This window comes from Herpailurus yagouaroundi, unplaced genomic scaffold (genome assembly GCF_014898765.1).
Source record: "Herpailurus yagouaroundi ecotype Mexico unplaced genomic scaffold, PumYag 67555, whole genome shotgun sequence".
Classification (NCBI taxonomy): domain Eukaryota; kingdom Metazoa; phylum Chordata; class Mammalia; order Carnivora; family Felidae; genus Herpailurus; species Herpailurus yagouaroundi.
The window spans coordinates 254,991-273,804 of record NW_024420361.1 but is presented as its reverse complement, the minus strand read 5'-3'; the positions used below and the strand labels follow the sequence as shown (position 1 = coordinate 273,804).

General features: G+C 36.2%; 1 pseudogene; it reads right to left on the bottom strand.

The window, feature by feature from the left end:
* Positions 1 to 16,442: 16,442 nt before the first annotated feature.
* LOC121025212 (neuropilin and tolloid-like protein 2) lies at positions 16,443 to 18,239 on the bottom strand (annotated as a pseudogene).
* Between the last annotated feature and the right edge of the window lie 575 nt (positions 18,240 to 18,814).

Here is an 18,814-nt window from a genome sequence, read left to right as displayed (position 1 = left end):
CTGAGTGTGGTTTTGATTTGTATTTCCCTGATAAGGAGCGACGCTGAACATCTTTTCATGTGCCTGTTGGCCATCCGGATGTCTTCTTTAGAGAAGTGTCTATTCATGTTTTCTGCCCATTTCTTCACTGGGTTATTTGCTTTTTGGGTGTGGAGTTTGGTGAGCTCTTTATAGATTTTGGATACTAGCCCTTTGTCCGATATGTCATTTGCAAATATCTTTTCCCATTCCGTTGGTTGCCTTTTAGTTTTGTTGGTTGTTTCCTTTGCTGTGCAGAAGCTTTTTATCTTCATAAGGTCCCAGTAATTCACTTTTGCTTTTAATTCCCTTGCCTTTGGGGATGTGTCGAGTAAGAGATTGCTACGGCTGAGGTCAGAGAGGTCTTTTCCTGCTTTCTCCTCTAAGGTTTTGATGGTTTCCTGTCTCACATTCAGGTCCTTTATCCATTTTGAGTTTATTTTTGTGAATGGTGTGAGAAAGTGGTCTAGTTTCAACCTTCTGCATGTTGCTGTCCAGTTCTCCCAGCACCATTTGTTAAAGAGACTGTCTTTTTTCCATTGGATGTTCTTTCCTGCTTTATCAAAGATGAGTTGGCCATACGTTTGTGGGTCTAGTTCTGGGGCTTCTATTCTATTCGATTGGTCTATGTGTCTGTTTTTGTGCCAATACCATGCTGTCTTGATGATGACAGCTTTGTAGTAGAGGCTAAAGTCTGGGATTGTGATGGCTCCTGCTTTGGTCTTCTTCTTCAAAATTACTTTGGCTATATCTTCTTCCATTTTGTATATGGATTTGTCCCTTTTGCTATAGCTACCAATCTCCTTCATATTCTTAGTGTCTCATACTTATATTACTAAGATATTCATAATTAGGGGTTTTTCCTCTATAGAGACAATTAAAGTACACCATGATTATGGTTACCTGACAAAATACAAGATATCCAATTAAATTTTAATCTTAGGTAAACAGCAAATATTTGCATATGTATGTCACAAATATTGAATAGAATGTATTTATATTAAAATATACTCATTATATGAAATTCAAAATTGCATTGGAGTTATATACACTTATATTTGCTAAACCTAGTAACCCATTGAGCCAGAAATCAATCTCTATTGCACCACTATGATAAGGATCTTTCCTTCCCAAAGAAATACAGGTCATACTAATGAATTCAGGGTAAGAAGAGAAGGCACGAGCCTCTGAAGTGATATGAAAACTATCCAATTTCTTATGACCTTTGCATCTGACAAGGCAATGCTGATAACACCATAATGCTAGACTGTGCATATAAGCAGGGGAAGTATGTAATTATCTACTTTTTTCCAATTTGAGGAGCTCTTAGAAAACTTACCTACTAAATATTCTCTCTATCTTTTCTCTATGCATCCTTTTTGAAAATTCAAATATTTCTGGGAGAGTTAACATTTTGTATACCTGAAATGATATATTTCTGGGAGTGAAAACATAATATATACTTCAGAGAATATATTTTACCATGTTATTTATTATTAGGAAAAAAGCATAGGGAAGCAAAAGTTTGGGACACACTGTAGGGAGGTCGGCATTTATGAAAGGTAGGAAAGGACAGAAAAAGGGAAGATTGAGCTGAGTCGGACACAAACTCCTGCTCACAAATATGCTTAAGCTGTGATCCTGTCATAAAATAAAGTTAAAAAACAAATACCCTTGTTTTGTCAGAGGCAGTACTGCATAGCAATAAAGGGTGCAGACTCTGAAACCACCCTACCTTTCACTGAATCTCAAATCTGCCTGTTTTGTAAGATGAAGATAATATTAGTACCTATATCACAGGGTTTCTTGTGTCCTACATGAGATGATACATGTAAATTAGTTATAAGAGTGTCCAGCACATAGAAAGTACATATGTGTTGGTCATGGCATTACTATTGTCATTACCCAGTAAATTTTTAAAATTTATTACATTATTATTGGTATCTATTTTTCCTAATAATCGATTTCATGAGAATACACATCTATCTCATCTTTTAACACATTGAAAACTTGTAGTCACTTTTCTGTACCAAAAAAATAGTATCAGGGAAAATAGTTAACTCTACTATGATCTTTAGAGCATTTCATCCCCCAACCCAACAACTCCAGAGCTTAGTGTAGATAGACTGGTATAGTGGACATTCATACTAGGGACAGTCTCCAAAACTGTGGTAACTTTTTTTATAATCTTAAAAGACAATATGTTAGCATGACCCTTATTAAAACTATAGTAAAAAAAGGCCTTAAATAAATCAATTTGAAAGAATGTCCCTTAGATATATAGAAAAGATGAACAAAAGACAGTTCCTCATCTATATGCTTGTTTCCTCAGCAAACAAAGGTGTATACTCTGACTCCCTTTGATATCAGAACTCTTATTTATCTCCTCCAATATATTTTGACCATGTTTACATTGCCCAACATATTCTCTCCTGGTCATCATGTTTCTCTCTATTATATTTGCTGTTAAACGTGCATGGGCATCTGCCTCTAGGAGACACATTCAAAGTGATTGCACAGACATGAAAATTAAATGCAAAGACAAGAAAGAAAAGACACATATATCATTATATGTTCTTTTTATTATACCCTTGCTCAGTAAACTAGTCACAATTTATGTTCATGACCATATGAGGTGATACCTAATACATGAAAAGAAAAAAATGGAGAGAAACAAGATATCTGTTTTTAAATTTAAAAACACTTGATTTATATCCACATCACTTTTTATTTTGTAATCTTGATGATTTGATCTTTAGGACAGAAATTCAGATGCTAAATCATAAGCTAAAATATGTACCACTGATATTTTTCCTTAGAAAAGAAATTATGTCAGAAAACAGTAATTCTTTGCAAAAATAATAAAGAATTTAGATGAATATTTCTAATTTTTCTAGAGTGTAGCTGTACTACACAGAGGGTATACCATGCAATATGCTCTTCAAAATTACCATGGTTCTGAATCTATTGTCATTAATATGGCAACAGTCTATGAAGAGTTACAAGAAAAATATAATTTAATACCTTAACCCACCACTGTCTCAGAACTAGGGCCCTGGGAATGACAGCTGTAATATTTCAGGAAAAAATATTCATCAGATTTTACTTCCTAATTCCCTCATGATTCTATATAGAAACTCATGTTTGGGGCATAACTGTCTGCTTAAATCAAGAGTTGAGAAACAGAGCTCAAATTTATTTTCTGCTCAATTCACATCTCCTTGTATATCTTTGGTTTACTTATTTGCTTCACCACATTTCATCAGTTTACTGATCCATAAAGAAGCCATAATAGTGCTTATTCCTTAGCTGTATTTGGAGGTTAATTTCTTAAGGTGCTTGTCCAAAAACAAAAAAAAAAAAAAAAAAGGAAAAAAAAGAAAAAAAAAACCATATGATTTCCATCCTCACTAGTCCCAAACTATACAATGACACTTTGTGGTATGCTGTTAGTTCTCCAATTCATTCAGGATAATTATGTCTCCCAAGTTGGCACTAGAAAGAAATTAAAATTGAAAAGGATTCAAAATCACAATACATACCATGCTTATATAAAACATAATTTCATCTTATTTTATTACTTACCTACCCTTTATCTTAGCCTTATTATCTTTCCTTTCCCCAAAGATTAGATATTTTGTATCCTCTCTCCAAGTTGCACTAAGCATTCTCTTCAACCCACCAAAATACAAGGCAGGTTGCAAATTCACTATGTAATTCCACAATGTATGTTTGTCACCTCTCCCAAGTCTCTGCATTCTCACCCCTTATGTATGTTTTCCACCTGCTGCTCCCTCTTAAAAACCAATTGTTACAATACAATGGTATCTCAAATACCTTATCAATAATGATTGAAGATTTTTCAAGTTACATGTTCTAGAAATCCCCTATCCAATAAGCCCCACTTTAGCAAATAAGCCAATCTGCAAACATGGTTCACTGAAATTCACTTATGTATTTATTGAAAACCTACTTTCTAAAAACAGTGCTGCCCACAAGGGATGCATAAATCTTACAAGAGAACAACAGTAGTAGAAAATCACAACTGTCCACATTATCAAATGGTTATGTTTTGTGTGCCTTGTAATGAAATTATACAAATACATTAATATCTGTATTTTGTATATTTTAAGGTATTAAATAATTTTTGAGAAATATATATATATACATACATACATATGTGTGTGTGTGTGTGTGTGTATATATATATATATATATATATATTCCAGAACTGCTCTCTAAATTAAGGGGAGTGAGTTTCTTTAGGGAATTGGGAATTGTACTGCTTATCCAGATGTTTAATCAATATTCTTGTGTGCATATCACACACAATTTTTTATGTGAAGTTTGTATGTTCCTATTTAAACATCAAAAGAAATAAATATGCTTTTGGAATCACTTCTTGCCTTTAGTTTCTGAGCCTTTCTGCTGTGTTACAGGAACTTCTCCCCTTGCAGATATTTGAGTTTATCTCTTTCTACTCTGTTACATAAATTACTGTTCATCTGTTTGTTTTATATCCAGTAGATATGTCTAGTCTTCTGGGTTTCCTCTCCTACTCTCTTTGTCCTTGTGCTTTTACACCTTTTTAATTGTTTTTTCTATCCATGCTTTATGTGCTTCAAGAAGTGGCATAGATAAACACATATCTTTATGTAAAAATCCCATTAAAGTACTTTAGATAGAGGAGTAACATGATCAGATATACATTGCAAAAAACGATGACTCAGGCAATGGTGTAGACAGAATAATTTGAGGAATGCAAGACTGAAAACAAACAGAAAAACTGGAAGAAATGAATAGAGACTGAACTCATGAGTGAGAATATAGATGAGGTGCCATATATGAAAATTGCTAAGGACGTAGAATTATTCAGAAGTGGTTTCAAGTTGAATGTAAAAGCCTATATCTCCACCACAATTGGAACTAGCAAAGGGAAAACAAGCTAGCAAAGGTATAAAAACACATGATTTCTATGTTGGACATGTTTATTTTATGGGTCAATAAGACATGCAGGTAAACATACCCAGTAAACAAATAACTACACAAAACTGAAATTCTGTGGAGAGGTCTAGGCTTAAAATATAGATTTGAGAGCCACCCGAATAGTTATGCTATAACTTGTCAGAAACACAAATTCTCTATATTAATATTAAAAACATGTTATTAAATAGAGATGATATCTTTATTCTATTTTAATGACTTTAGATCTTTCTGAAATGTGAATATATGTGAATAAAACATTCCCATTGCCATCATTTTAGGAAAGCATTCTCAGATGAACAAACATTTATTATGCATATAACACAATTTTGTATGTGAATAACATTCATCTAATACTGTCATATTTTATAATCAGGTGGAATGGATGGTATCTAGCTCTGACCACATTGGTCACCAGGGTTGATTCTGGACATCTAGCTAGCTAAATCAATATCACCCTTTTACCTCACTTCACTATATATGTCTCTTCCAAAGATATGTGCTCACTCAAGTAAATAATCAGGTTGAAATTTAGTTAAGATTATATGTTAATCATTTTATGGCAGCAAACTATTTGCATACCCCTATTAGTCTTTGCTTTCATGTTGTTTTTGTTTTTGCTCTAATGTTTAGAAAGATTATATGAAAAGACATCTTTTATGCTGTATAAATTCTAATTTCACCCATGCTTATGAAAATATTTTTTTTCCTTCATGCAGGGACAATAAACAATTTCCATATTTTTCAGGGGATAGATTCTTCAATTTAACTTATTATTGTTATCTAGCACTTTTATGCACTCAAAGGAATTTTATTTTATTATAAATAATATGTCTTTGAGATTGGAAAATTATAAATTATACCATTAAAATAGTATAGAACTTCCATTAATCTTCAAATTACAAATCTTTATCTCAAAACAGAAATCATCTCCTAGTAAAATTCAATAAGTTTATTCATCTCCTATTGATGCCTTTAGTCTCCCAAATATTCTTTTTAAAAAGACCTTTTAATATAAAGTGGCTCAGTTGAATTACATTTAAAAACAGATAAAGATAAATATGTTTTTTCACACCTGATTACAGTAACAATTTTTTTCATGTAGGTGCTTTTGTCTTGGCAAGCTGTCAAGAGACCCCCAAATTCAACTGTGAAACAGATTCACTAGCCACTGCCTCCCACTAAGATCCTATGCAGTACAGAAAACTCATGGTAATTCATTGTCTTTTCAGGATCTCACAGTTGAGGCTGGTGACAGTATTCCATTCTTGTCTCCCTACTAACCTTTCATAATGTAAATGAGGGTAATATTTATAGGGGTTTAGAATTGAAGATTTTTCCTGATGCTCATTATTTTTCTGTATATTTTGGCTTCAAAAACATCGTTTTCCCAAATTCCAGCATATTAAGACATGATAGTAAAGATTGTTCATACATAAAATCTCCAAAAGTGTTCATATCAAAATTATGCATTTATATCCTTTGGAGGTCTTTTGCTCTTTTCTCAAAGCATATGTTTCAAAGATAACACCTATTATACCACACTGGGAGGTACTTCTGTTTTTACTTGCTGCCTTCCCCTTCCTTTTCACTTTATAGTCTGCCTATTTGTAATGTTCTACTTTTTCAGTTAATGGAGATTTTAACTGTACTAGAGTACAATTTCAACAATGATTTCCAATTGAAATTACAAATTCCCAACTACTCAAGATCAACTAAGTCCATTAACCTGATTTATTGAAAATAATGATTAAAATAACTTCCAAATGGCTCTATGCATGTAAAATAACTTCCAGATGGCTCTATGCATGTAAAATAACTTCCAGATGGCTCTATGCATGTCATACATAAATGTATTTAGTTAAAATGAGTTTGATGGCACATATAATTCTTAACATCAATATATTTACTCCCCCAGCATCCAACACAATGTTATTTTGATGCTACTTGGCCCTGAAATATTAACATTTCAAGTGCAAACTGATGTCATAGTTAAATCACAGCTAATGTGTTTGGTATTAGTGCACATTTTGCTGTATTTGCTGTATATATTTTCTTCAAGCTCATATATGAAGATCTTAATTAATCCGGAGACTTGTGGATTTGTGAGCTTAGAGTATACTAGTATTACATATCATAGAAGAAGCCCAGGTGAGAAAACATCCCAGATGGTTGAAATTCTGATGTTAAAGTCACATTCTTATGCATATAAAACTAAATAATTTTCCTTATTTAGTTTTATTTACTGAAGTGTTATGCTCTAAAGAAAAATGAAATAAAATTAAAATCACAAGTTCTGAGTACAGTGTTGATCATTAAATCACTGAGCTTAAGAGAAATCTTTACTCGAAATAAAATTTGCCATTTGTCTATTTTACAAAACCAAACATTTCTCCATTATTTCTCTACCACCAAATACACAAGCACAGTTTGAAAGAGTAAGATTAGTAATTCTGTTGTAAGGACTCATTACTAAACATGAATTTTCACTATAATGTATATCTAGGCTGGAATGTAACATCCATAATTACCTTTATTCCTTACAGATAAGTCAGCAAGATATTAAATGTTTGAGAGACTTTTTTTTTAAATAGCCAGAAAATAATTGCGGAGTAATACTTCCCTTTCATCAGTGTACATATGACCAAAAATTGTTTAGTCTGAAGGAAAGCTACTGGTGTTTGTTAGGAAAGTTTATCTTATTTTTACTGGTTGTTATATTTGAAAAGTCAAATATAAGAACTATGAATAGAAATTGAATCAAAACTTGTAAGTAAAGAAATTATTGAAATAATAGCTAGAGCTATATGCATACCTGGCCTTGGGCAAATGAAATAATGCTTAACTTCAGCATATAAGGAAAAAACTAAATGTGAGTGTGCCTGACCCAATGCTCAGCAAACAGTAGTCTCTTGTTAAAATTTTCCCCCAGAATCATTATACTTCTTTCAGCTTTTTTTCCCTTATTCAAAGATATTTCTGCACAATCATCAAGGTATCCCCACCATATCTTTATGCTATATTCCCCATCACTCTCTAATTAAATTCACTACCACCAGATCATTTCTTATATTCTTTCTTGAAAAACCTCTTTCCAACAGACTATTTTGTTGAAAAGGATCTGATCAATTAATTCTCACTTAAGGTATAACAACACTTCATAGCCTAATACATTCTGTCCCAAAGTTACTAATAACTTACTAGGGACCATCAAAATCTAAACTCCAAAGAGTGATTAATGGTTATTACAGGCACCAGTAGGGAGCTATTTGGGGGTGTACATTATTATGAGGAGAATCTGTTTAAGTTCTCCCTGTCTACACTCGCCAACATTATATTCCAGATGGCTTTTAAAACATTAAACGTGCATCTTGGGATAGGCCAACATGGCAGAGAAGTAGGGGTATCCATACTTCTTGCATCTCTCAAACAAAGAAGTGTTGAAGCCAAAGGACTTTGAACCCGATAGTCTGGGAGGAAAAGAGATTGAATCTACCTGGAAGAGAATGGGTCAACCAGAGAAAAGATAGGTGGGTGATTGTGAACTGGGGGAGATAAAACAGGCTATGTAGACACAGAGGGGAGGGATCCCCTTCTGTGGAGAGACAAAGGGAAGATAAAGAGAGGCTAGGGAAGTGTAGGGCCATATCTAGATAGGACAAAGATCTTGGACTGGGACTTAGAAGGATACTATCTCTGTGGGGCTTTCTTCAGACTGGGGCCGGCTCCCTGTTCCTGCACCTGGGGAGGAGGAGAGCCAGCCCTGGGCTCAGTGGTAGGTCAGAAGTACAGTCCACAGTGGTAGAAAGCAGTCCCCTCCATGGAGGGCTTGGGAATAGTACAAAGCCTGCCTGAGTCCACCACCACTGGGCTCAGTGGCTGGGCCGAGGGTGCAGTCCACAGTTGGAGAAAGCGGCCCTCTCCCTGGAGTGCTATGGGGCAGAGCAAAGCCTGGCTGTGTCTACCACCCCTGGGGTTGGCAACAAGGTCAGCAGTGCGGTCCATGGGTGGGAGAAAGTGGCCTCCACCCTGGAGTGCTGTGGGAAAAGACAAAGCCTACCTGCATCAGCCACCCACGGGGCTTGGTGGTGAGGTCGGCAACACAGTCCATAGTAAGCGAAAGCAGTCCTCCCTGAAGTGGGGTGGCACCAAGCCAGCTGGGACCACATATGGGTCCTAACTGAGAGGCACTCCCCCAGTGCCAGAGTGCACAGAGCCGGACTTTAAATCCTAGCCAAGTGCATGGTCAGGAGAGTTGGTGGAGCAAGAAGGACTGCCTCTTCTGTGCCGGAGGCACAGTGAGGATGACTCAGATGGAGTCCACCGGGTCTGGGTCTGTGGAGAAGAGACTGCAGGATTGCCACCCCCCACCACCAAGGTGGGCCTCAGAAATCAATACCAGGGCCCATAGTGGAAGTGGGTGCAGACTACATCAAACCACAACCCTTTGCACAGGGTAACTGCATTTCTATGGGAGCTGGACAGACACTGTAGAGAGCTCCTCCAGACTGGCCCTGCAGAATTGCCTGGATTAACTCTAGGTGAATTCAGATATATAGATATATCCCCCCCCCCCATTTCTCTTCCTTATATACTCCCTCCTCTATGCTGGTTAATCTGGTTATTGGTTTGTCTAAACAGATATATTAAATCCATTCTCTTCATATATGTTCTACACCTCCTTCTTTACATTCTTTTCTCTCTCTCTCTGGAATAACCAAGCCATGTAGGTTCTCAGTCTGGGTAAATTCATTTTTGTTTCATTTTCCCCACCTCCATCTTTATTTTACTTTCTCTCTATATATATTAAGCCTTTTAATCTCACTACCTAGTTAATGTTTGTTTATTCTTTGTCCTTGCTTCTGTCATTTCTCTCTTTATATGTGCTCTTCCATCAGCATGCCTCCACCTTGTTCCTTACTTGTAGTCAGTGTTGTTGGGTGTTTTTGTTTTTAGTTTTTAGTTTTTGTTTTTGTTTATTTGTCTGTGTGTCTGTGTGTTTTTATCTCTTGTTGTCTGTGTGTTTGTTTTCCTTTACAGGGTTACTCTGAGGAACATATGGAAGTACACCTGGTGGAGGGTGCAAAATATCACTACAAGTAGGGTAATAAAATAAGCAAAGTCACAACAATGGAGAGCAAGTAAAAATCTCCAAAAAAATTAAAAACACCTCCTGAAGGGCCAGGCCCTGGACAGTGTATGACCCCCGTTTAATATAGCAGTGATTGCAGGGATAAAGCACACAACAAGCTTTTAAAACACATAAGGGAGAGAAAACTAGCCAAAATGACAAATGGAAGAATTGTCTTCAAAAGAAATTCCAGAAAAGAGTGACAGCTAATGAATTGATCAAAACCAATTTAAGCAAAACAAATGAACAATAATTTAGAATAATAGTAATAAAATTAATTGCTGGGCTTGAGAAAAGCATAGAGTAAGCAGAGAACCTATTGCTAGAGAGATCAAGGGACTAAGAAATAGTCATGAAGAACTAAAAAAATTCTGTAAATGAGGTGGAAAATAAAATGGAGGCAGCCATAGCACGGATTGAAGAGTCAGAGAAGAGATTAGGTGACTTAGAAAAGAAACTTAGGGAAAAAGACGAAGCTGAGAAAAAGAGAGACAAAAACATCTAGGAGTATGAGGGGAGAATTAGAGAACTAAGTGATGCAATCAAACAGAACAAGAACCATAACATAGGAATTCCAGAAGAAGAAGAGAGAAAGGGGCTGAAAGTGTACTTGAACAAATCATAGCTGAGAACTTCCCTCATCTGGGGAAGGAGACAGGCATTGAAATCCTAGAGGCACAGATAATTCCTTTCAGACGTAACTTGAATCGATCTTCTACATGACATAGCATAATGAAACTGGCAAAATACAAGGATAAAGAGAATTCTGAATGCATCTAGGGATAAACGACCCCAAGCATACAAAGGTAGACACATAAGGGTAGTAGCAGACCTATCTACTGAAACTAGGCAGGCCAGAAAAGAATGGCAGGAAATATTCAATGCGATAAACAGAAAAAAAATATGCAGCCGAGAATCCTTTACCCAACAAGTCTGTAATTCCAAATAGAAGGAGAGATAAAGGCTCTCCCAAACAAACACCGAAGGAATTCATCACCAATAAATGAGCACTGTAAGAGATCCTAAGGGGAACTCAGTGAGTGAAATGTTGCAAAGACAATAAAATAACACAGACAACCCTACAAGCATGAAACCTACAGATATCAAAATGATTCTAAACACATATCTTTCAATAATAACACTATGAATGTAAATGGACTATCTTCTCCAACCAAGAGATATAGGGTAGCAGAATGGATTTAAAAAAAAGCTATCAATTTTCTATCTACAAAAGACTCATTTTAGACTTGAGGAAACCTTCAGATTGAAAGTGAGGGGACAGAGAACTATCTATCATGCTACTGGAACTAAGAAGAAAGCTGGAGTAGCCATACTTACTTCAGACAAACTAGACTTTAAAATAAAGGCTGTAACAAGAGATGAAGAAGGGCATTGTATAATAATTACAGGGTCTATCCATTATGAAGAGCTAACAATTATAAATGTCTTTGCACCAAATTCACACAATTAATCACAAACATAAGCAACCTTATTGATAAGAGGGTGGTAATTGCCGGGGATGTTAGTCCTCTTACAACAATGGATAGATCACCTAAACAAAGAATCAATAAAGAAACAAGGGCCCTGAATAATACAATGGATCAGATAGACTTGACAGATATATTTACAACTCTGCATCCCAAACAACAGAATATACTTTCTTCCTGAGTGCACATGGAACATTCTCCAAGATAGATCACATACTGGGTAACAAAACAGCCCTTCATAAGTTTAAAAGAATTGAGATCATACCATGCATACTTCCAGACCACAATGCTATGAAACTTGAAATCAACCACAGGAAAAACTCTGGAAAACCTCCAAAGCATGGAGGATAAAGAACACCCTATGAAGGAATGGATGGGTCAGCCAGGCAATTAGAGAAGAAATTTAAAAATATATGGAAACAAATGAAGATGAAAATACAACAATCCAAACGCTTTGGGATACAGCAAAGGAAGTCTTGAGAGGAAAATATATTGCAATCCAGGCCTATCTCAAGAAACAAGAAAAATCCCCAATACAAAATCTAACAGCACACCTACAGGAACTAGAAGCAGAAGAGCAAAGTCACCCCAAACACAGCAGAAGAAGAAAAATAAAGATCTGAGCAAAAATAAACAATATAGAATCCAAAATAACAGTAGAGAAAATCAATGACACCAAGAGTTGTTTTTTTGAAAAAAATAAACAAAATTGATAAACCTCTAGCCAGGCTTCTCAAAAAGAAGAGGTAGATGACCCAAATAGATAAAATCATAAATGAAAATGGAATTATTACAACCAATCCCTCAGAAATACAAGAAATTATCAGGGAATACTAGAAAAAATTATATGCCTGGAGAACCTGGAAGAAATAGACAAATTCCTAAGCACCCACACACTTCCAAAACTCAAACAGGAAAAAATAGAAAACTTGAACAGACCCATAAGCAGCAAAGAAATTGAATCAGTTACCAAAAATCTCCCAACAAATAAGAGTCCAGGACCAGATGGCTTCCCTGGGGAATTCTATCAGACATTTAAAGCAGAGATAATACCTGTCTTTCTCAAGCTGTTCCAAAAAATAGAAAGGGAAGGAAAACTTCCAGACACATTCTATGAAGCCAGTATTACTTTGACTCCCAAACCAGACAGAGACCCAGCCAAAAAAGATGACTACAGGCCAATATCCCTGAAAATATGGATGCATAAATTCTCGACAAGATACTAGCAAATCTAATTCAACAGCATAAAAGAATTATTCACCATGATCAAGTGGGATTCATTCCTGGGATGCAGGGCTGGTTCAACATTCGCAAATCAATGAAGGTGATACATCACATTAAGAAAAGAAAAGGGGGGTGCCTGGGTGGTGCAGTCGGTTAAGCGTCCGACTTCAGCCAGGTCACAATCTCGCCGTCCGTGAGTTCGAGCCCCGCGTCAGGCTCTGGGCTGATGGCTCGGAGCCTGGAGCCTGTTTCCGATTCTGTGTCTCCCTCTCTCTCTGCCCCTCCCCTGTTCATGCTCTGTCTCTCTCTGTCCCAAAAATAAATAAAAACGTTGAAAAAAAATTAAAAAAAAAAAGAAAAGAAAAGGTAAGAACCCATGACCCTGTCAATCGATGCAGAAAAAGAATTTGATAGAATTCAGCATCATTTCTTAATTAAAACCCTCAAGAAAGGCAGGATAGAAGGAACATACTTAAATATCATCAAAGCCATTAATGAAAAGCCCACAACTAATATCATCCTCAATGGGGAAAAACAGAGCTTCCCCCTGAGATCAGGAACACGACAGGGATGTCCACTCTCACCGCTGTTGTTTAACATAGTGTTGGAAGTTCTAGCATCAGCAATAAGACAACAAAAGGAAACGAAAGGCATCAAAATTGGCAAAGATGAAGTCAAGCTTTCACTTTTTCCAATGACATGATAGTATACATGAAAACCTGATAGACTCCACCAAAAGTCTGCTAGAACTGATACACGAATTCAGCAAATTTGCAGGATACAAAATCAATATACAGAAATCAATTGCATTCTTACACACTACTAATGAAGCAACAGAAAGACAGATAAGAAATTGATCCCATTCACAACTGCATTAATAATCATAAAATACCTAGGAATAAACCTAACCAAAGATGTAAAAATCTCTATGCTGAAAAGTATAGAAAGCTTATGAAGGAAATTGAAGAAGATATAAAGAAATGGGAAAACATTCCATGCTCATGGATTGGAAGAATAAATATTGTTAAAATGTCAATACTACCCAAAGCTATCTACACATTCAATGCAATCCCAATCAAAATTGCACCAGCATTCTTCTTGAAGCTAGAGCAAGCAATGCTAAAATTTGTATGGAACCACAAAAGACCCTGAATAGCCAAAGTAATATTGAAGAAGGTGACCAAAGCAGGAGGCATCACAATCCCAGACTTTAGCCTCTTCTACAAGGCTGTAATCATTGTGACAGCATGGTATTAGCATAAGAACAGACACATAGGCCAATAGAATAGAATAGAGACTCCAGAATTGGACCCACAAAAGTATGGCCAACTAATCTTTGACAAAGCAGGAAAGAATATCCAATGGAAAAAAGACAGTCTCTTTCACAAATGGTGCTGGGAGAACTGGACAGCAACATGCAGAAGAATGAAACCAGACCACTTTCTTACACCATTCACAAAAATAAACTCAAAATGGATAAAGGACCTGAATGTGAGACAGGAAACCATCAAAACCCTACAGGAGAAAGCAAGAAAAGACTTCTCTGACCTTAACCGTAGCAATTTCTTACTTGACACAACCCCAAAGGCAAGGGAATTAAAAGCACAAATGAACTACTGGGACCTTATGAAGATCAAAAGCTTCTGCACTGCAAAAGAAACAATCCACAAAACTAAAAGGCAATTGATGGAATGGGGAAAGATATTTGCAAATTACATATCAGACAAAGGGCTAGTATCCAAAATCTATAAAGAACTCACCAAACTCCATACCTGAAAAACAAATAACCCAGTGAAGAAATGGGCAGAAAACGTGAATAGACACTCCCCTAAAGAAGACATCCAGATGGCCAACAGGCCCATGACAATATGCTCAATGTCACTCCTCATCAGGGAAATACAAATCAAAACCACACTGAGATATCACCTCATGCCAGTCAGAGTGGCTAAGATGAACAAATCAGGAAAGTATAGATGCTGGAGAGTATGTGGAGGAAATGGGACACTCTTGCACTGTTGGTGGGAAGGTAAACTGTTTCAGACACTCTGGAAAACAGTGTGGAAGGTCCTCAAAAAATTAAAAACAGAAGTACCCTATGACCCAGCAATAGAACTGCTAAGAATTTACCCAAGGGATACAGGAGTGCTGATGCATAGGAGCACTTGTACCACAATGTTTATAGCAGCACTTTCAACAATAGCCAAATTATAGAAAGAGCTTAAATGTCCATCAGCTGATGAATGGATAAATAAGTTGTGGTTTGTATATACAATGGAATACTATTTGGCAATGATAAAGAATGAAATCTGGCCTTTTGTAGCAATGTGGATGGAACTGGAGAGTGTTATGCTAAGTGAAACAAGTCATTCAGAGGAAGACAGATACCATATGTTTTCATGCTTATCTGGATATTGAGAAACTTAACAGAAGACCATGGGGTGGGGAGGGGGGAATAGTTACAAAGAGGTAAGGAGGCAAACCATAAAATAGTCTTAAAAACTGTGAATAAACTGAGGGTTGATGGGGGTGGGAGGGAGTGAAAGTGGGTGATGGGCATTGAGGAGGGCACCTGTTGGGATGAGCACTGGGTTTTGTGTGGAAACCAATTTGACAATAAATTTCATATTAAAAAAATAGAAAAATATATTGTACCATGTAAGAAGCAACCTGAAGGCTTTTATAGTTTCTTTGGAATTTTCCTTCAACTCTCATACAACCTTGGTTACAATATGCCATATGATAAACCAATACAAAGGAAGAAAATTCATCTTCTTATAAAAATAATAGGAAACACAAATATGGTGATGAGAAATACTAAAATAAATATAATTACAGGCCTGCCCCAAAATTAATTAAATTATTTTGCTCACAGGAATGAATCGCTATCACTGAATGTGACCAAATTTGGGAAATTTCAAAGGGTTTCTGAAGGTTTTAATCTTTTTCCAGTTTTTAGTTGTAACTGGCAAATGTGCATCAGTTCTAGGATTATGAAATCTTCTAGTATAAGTAAGAATATACATATGTCTTAAAGGTCATAATCATATCATCTACTGTTCACAAAATAAATACTCAGGATCCAGTAATTAAAAGTCAACAGTATAAAAATGAGTCAAGAAGAAACAGATGGATGTAAGACAACTCTGGGTCTTCATTGGCATTTACACAGTAACTAGTTATATTTTGACAAATTCTAGAACAAATGCCTATATTGAAATATGTTTGGTACATTAATGATTTATATTTGTGTAATTAACTGAAATGGTAAAATCACTGACTTATAAAAGTTAAATTTCTAGAAAAGAAAAACAAAAAGAAATGTAAAGAAAAATCTTACTTTCAATCTTATTGTGGGATCAAAATATTGACAAGTTGTATCAATCAAGACCAGTATGAATTCCTGTGGCTAAGACTAACAGGCAGCTTGAGCTTGGCTCTGCACAGCCACTTCCCTCTTCAAATGCTATTTAACTGGGACATAGTTTATGTGACACCAAGCAATAAATTATTATTATTTTTTTCACTGAATGGAGTAAGTTCCTTGGTTAGTTTAACTTATAGACTGCCTGAGATAATAGAAACTTCACCATTACAGTACGTTAATGGGAAATGATGGTCTTTCTAGTTTTGATTGGAGAAAAAGGTTGGCTGCTGAGCAGTATGGTGCTCTGTAGGCTACATACAAACATATGCAATAATTTAATATCCCCTTTAGTAGAAGATGAAAAATCCATTGATATGTATGCCTTTCCAGAATCTTCTTGCCCATTAAAGTAAATTTCACAAGGAATCTCTTCCATTACTCTGTCTTTTAGGGCTTGTTCAGGTCACTCACCTGCCTGTTTGAAAGTGTATCTACTCTTTTTTGAAAGTGCTATTAAATGTTTTCATTGTCTGTGGTTGTGCAAAATCATTAGTGAAAGGCAGTTCAATGGAATTCAGGTTGGTCTTGTTTGTTTGATATTGGGTGCTTGAAATCCTCAGTGATGGTCATAAATGCACCGAGAGGCAGTGGAAGAGCATTGCATCTTCTGGTACTTGTCCAGTTCTTCTGACAAGTTGGCTAGGTCTGCAGAAATTTCTTTGCCTTTAGTGAAAACAGTTCATAATGAGGAGGATCAAACACTTCCTGAAATCCAGTTTTATTAAAAGCAGTTTTGAAAACGATGGCCTTTTTTGAAGATGTTTCACTTGTACTAAAATTGAAATAATGACAAGGAGGAAGACAACCCTTGTTGTAATGCCAATAATTGTTCCATGAGTTTTAGTGATTTATTAAAATAGTCCTGCTTGTTTCTTTCTTTACAATAATTTTCAACCAAGGGCATACATAATTCTGAACACCATTACAGATTAAGGAATTATTGGTGAACATGTTGCTTTGGGAAAAGAAAGAGCTAACTGTACAACCAGGTTTTACAAAGAAGTAAAGAGCATACTGAACCTGCTTAGTTGACCACCTTAGTTCTCCCACATTCGGATCACTCCAACTCCTATTTTCAGCATTATATCATTGGCCACAGTGCTGCAAAACTTATCCTTCAGATTTTTAATAGAACTGCTTCCATGATAATCTGCAACAAATTTTCTATTGCATTAATTTAGGTGTAATCTAGAAATCTCAAATAAATCTTGGCTTTTGGAGTAGCCTTAATTGTCCTTATGCAATCAACTACTTGGCCAGGCTTTGTTTTTTCTTCTTTTCTACCTGACTGGAACATACATTCTATCAGCTCCCAAGAGCTAAAACTGGCAATATGGGATGGAATTTAAAATACCTCCTAGGTAAGTAAAGTCTGGACCTGGAATAAATGAATATTTTGCTTGAAATCCCAATCCTTCAAGTTCCTCATAAGAATTAAATTTAATCCACACAAATATCTCTGTTGATCTAATTAGTGGAGCGCTTTTCACACCACAGTAACAAACTGTAAGGGGAGAGAAACAAAATGGCCAGTCTCAAACTTTCAAGTAGTCAAACTGACATCCAAACAATAGTTCTATATAATGTTCATCAAAAGCCAACTCTATTCTTTGACATGGAGCAACTTCCAAAATGTAAGTACAATCCTTGTTTTGTGGATAAGATTCAGGATAATTTGATGAAGTCAAATGACCTCCATTGCTGATTAGAACCCAAATGGTACACTGGGTTGCAGGAACATGCTTAATTCCAACATTTTGTCCATCAGTGAGGGCCACATAAAACTTACCCTTTCTATACTTGCATATAGCTAATTATCAGATTTTAGTGCTCTTCTCATAGATGAGTGGACACTCAAGGATCACCCGACATTTGAGGAAACCTTCTTGGTTCCTTCCACTCCAATCCCTTCCACTACAAGTATTGTTATTAACAACACTTTGAGAACCACGCAGAGCTCTTCCAAAGCCATGTTTCCAAGTGGCCTGGAACTTTGTGGAGGGCTGAAGCAACAGTAAGGAAGAAGGGGTGGTGGTTCAGCACTCACAGCATGGTGTGGTGGCAGTCCCACTCTGTTCCCATTATTGGCCACCAGGCTGCCTCCCCATGAGGCAGGGCTCAGGTCCTGCAGCCCACCATGCTGAAGTCCCACCAACCCATGAGCTCTCACAATGCTCAAGCCCCCTCAACCACTACAGGTGGCACCTCCTGCTCCTCTGTACTCTCTCCCATGAAGTGGCAGGAATTGGGAGCCCAGGTTCTGGGTTTCTTTTCTCAACACAATGGAATGAAACAATAAATCAATAGTGAAACTGACAAAATTTTAGCTAGTTTTACGAAGGGAAAAGAAAGTTAATTAAAATTACTAAAGTCAGATATTAATGTGAGAACAATACTAACAATTTTTTTTAAAATAAAAGGACTAAAAGACAATAGCATGAGCAATTCTACACACACACACAAAAAATAGATAACCTAGAGGAAATGGATAAATTCCTAAAAACACACCAACTACCAAATGTGACTCAAGTAGAAACTCTGAATAGA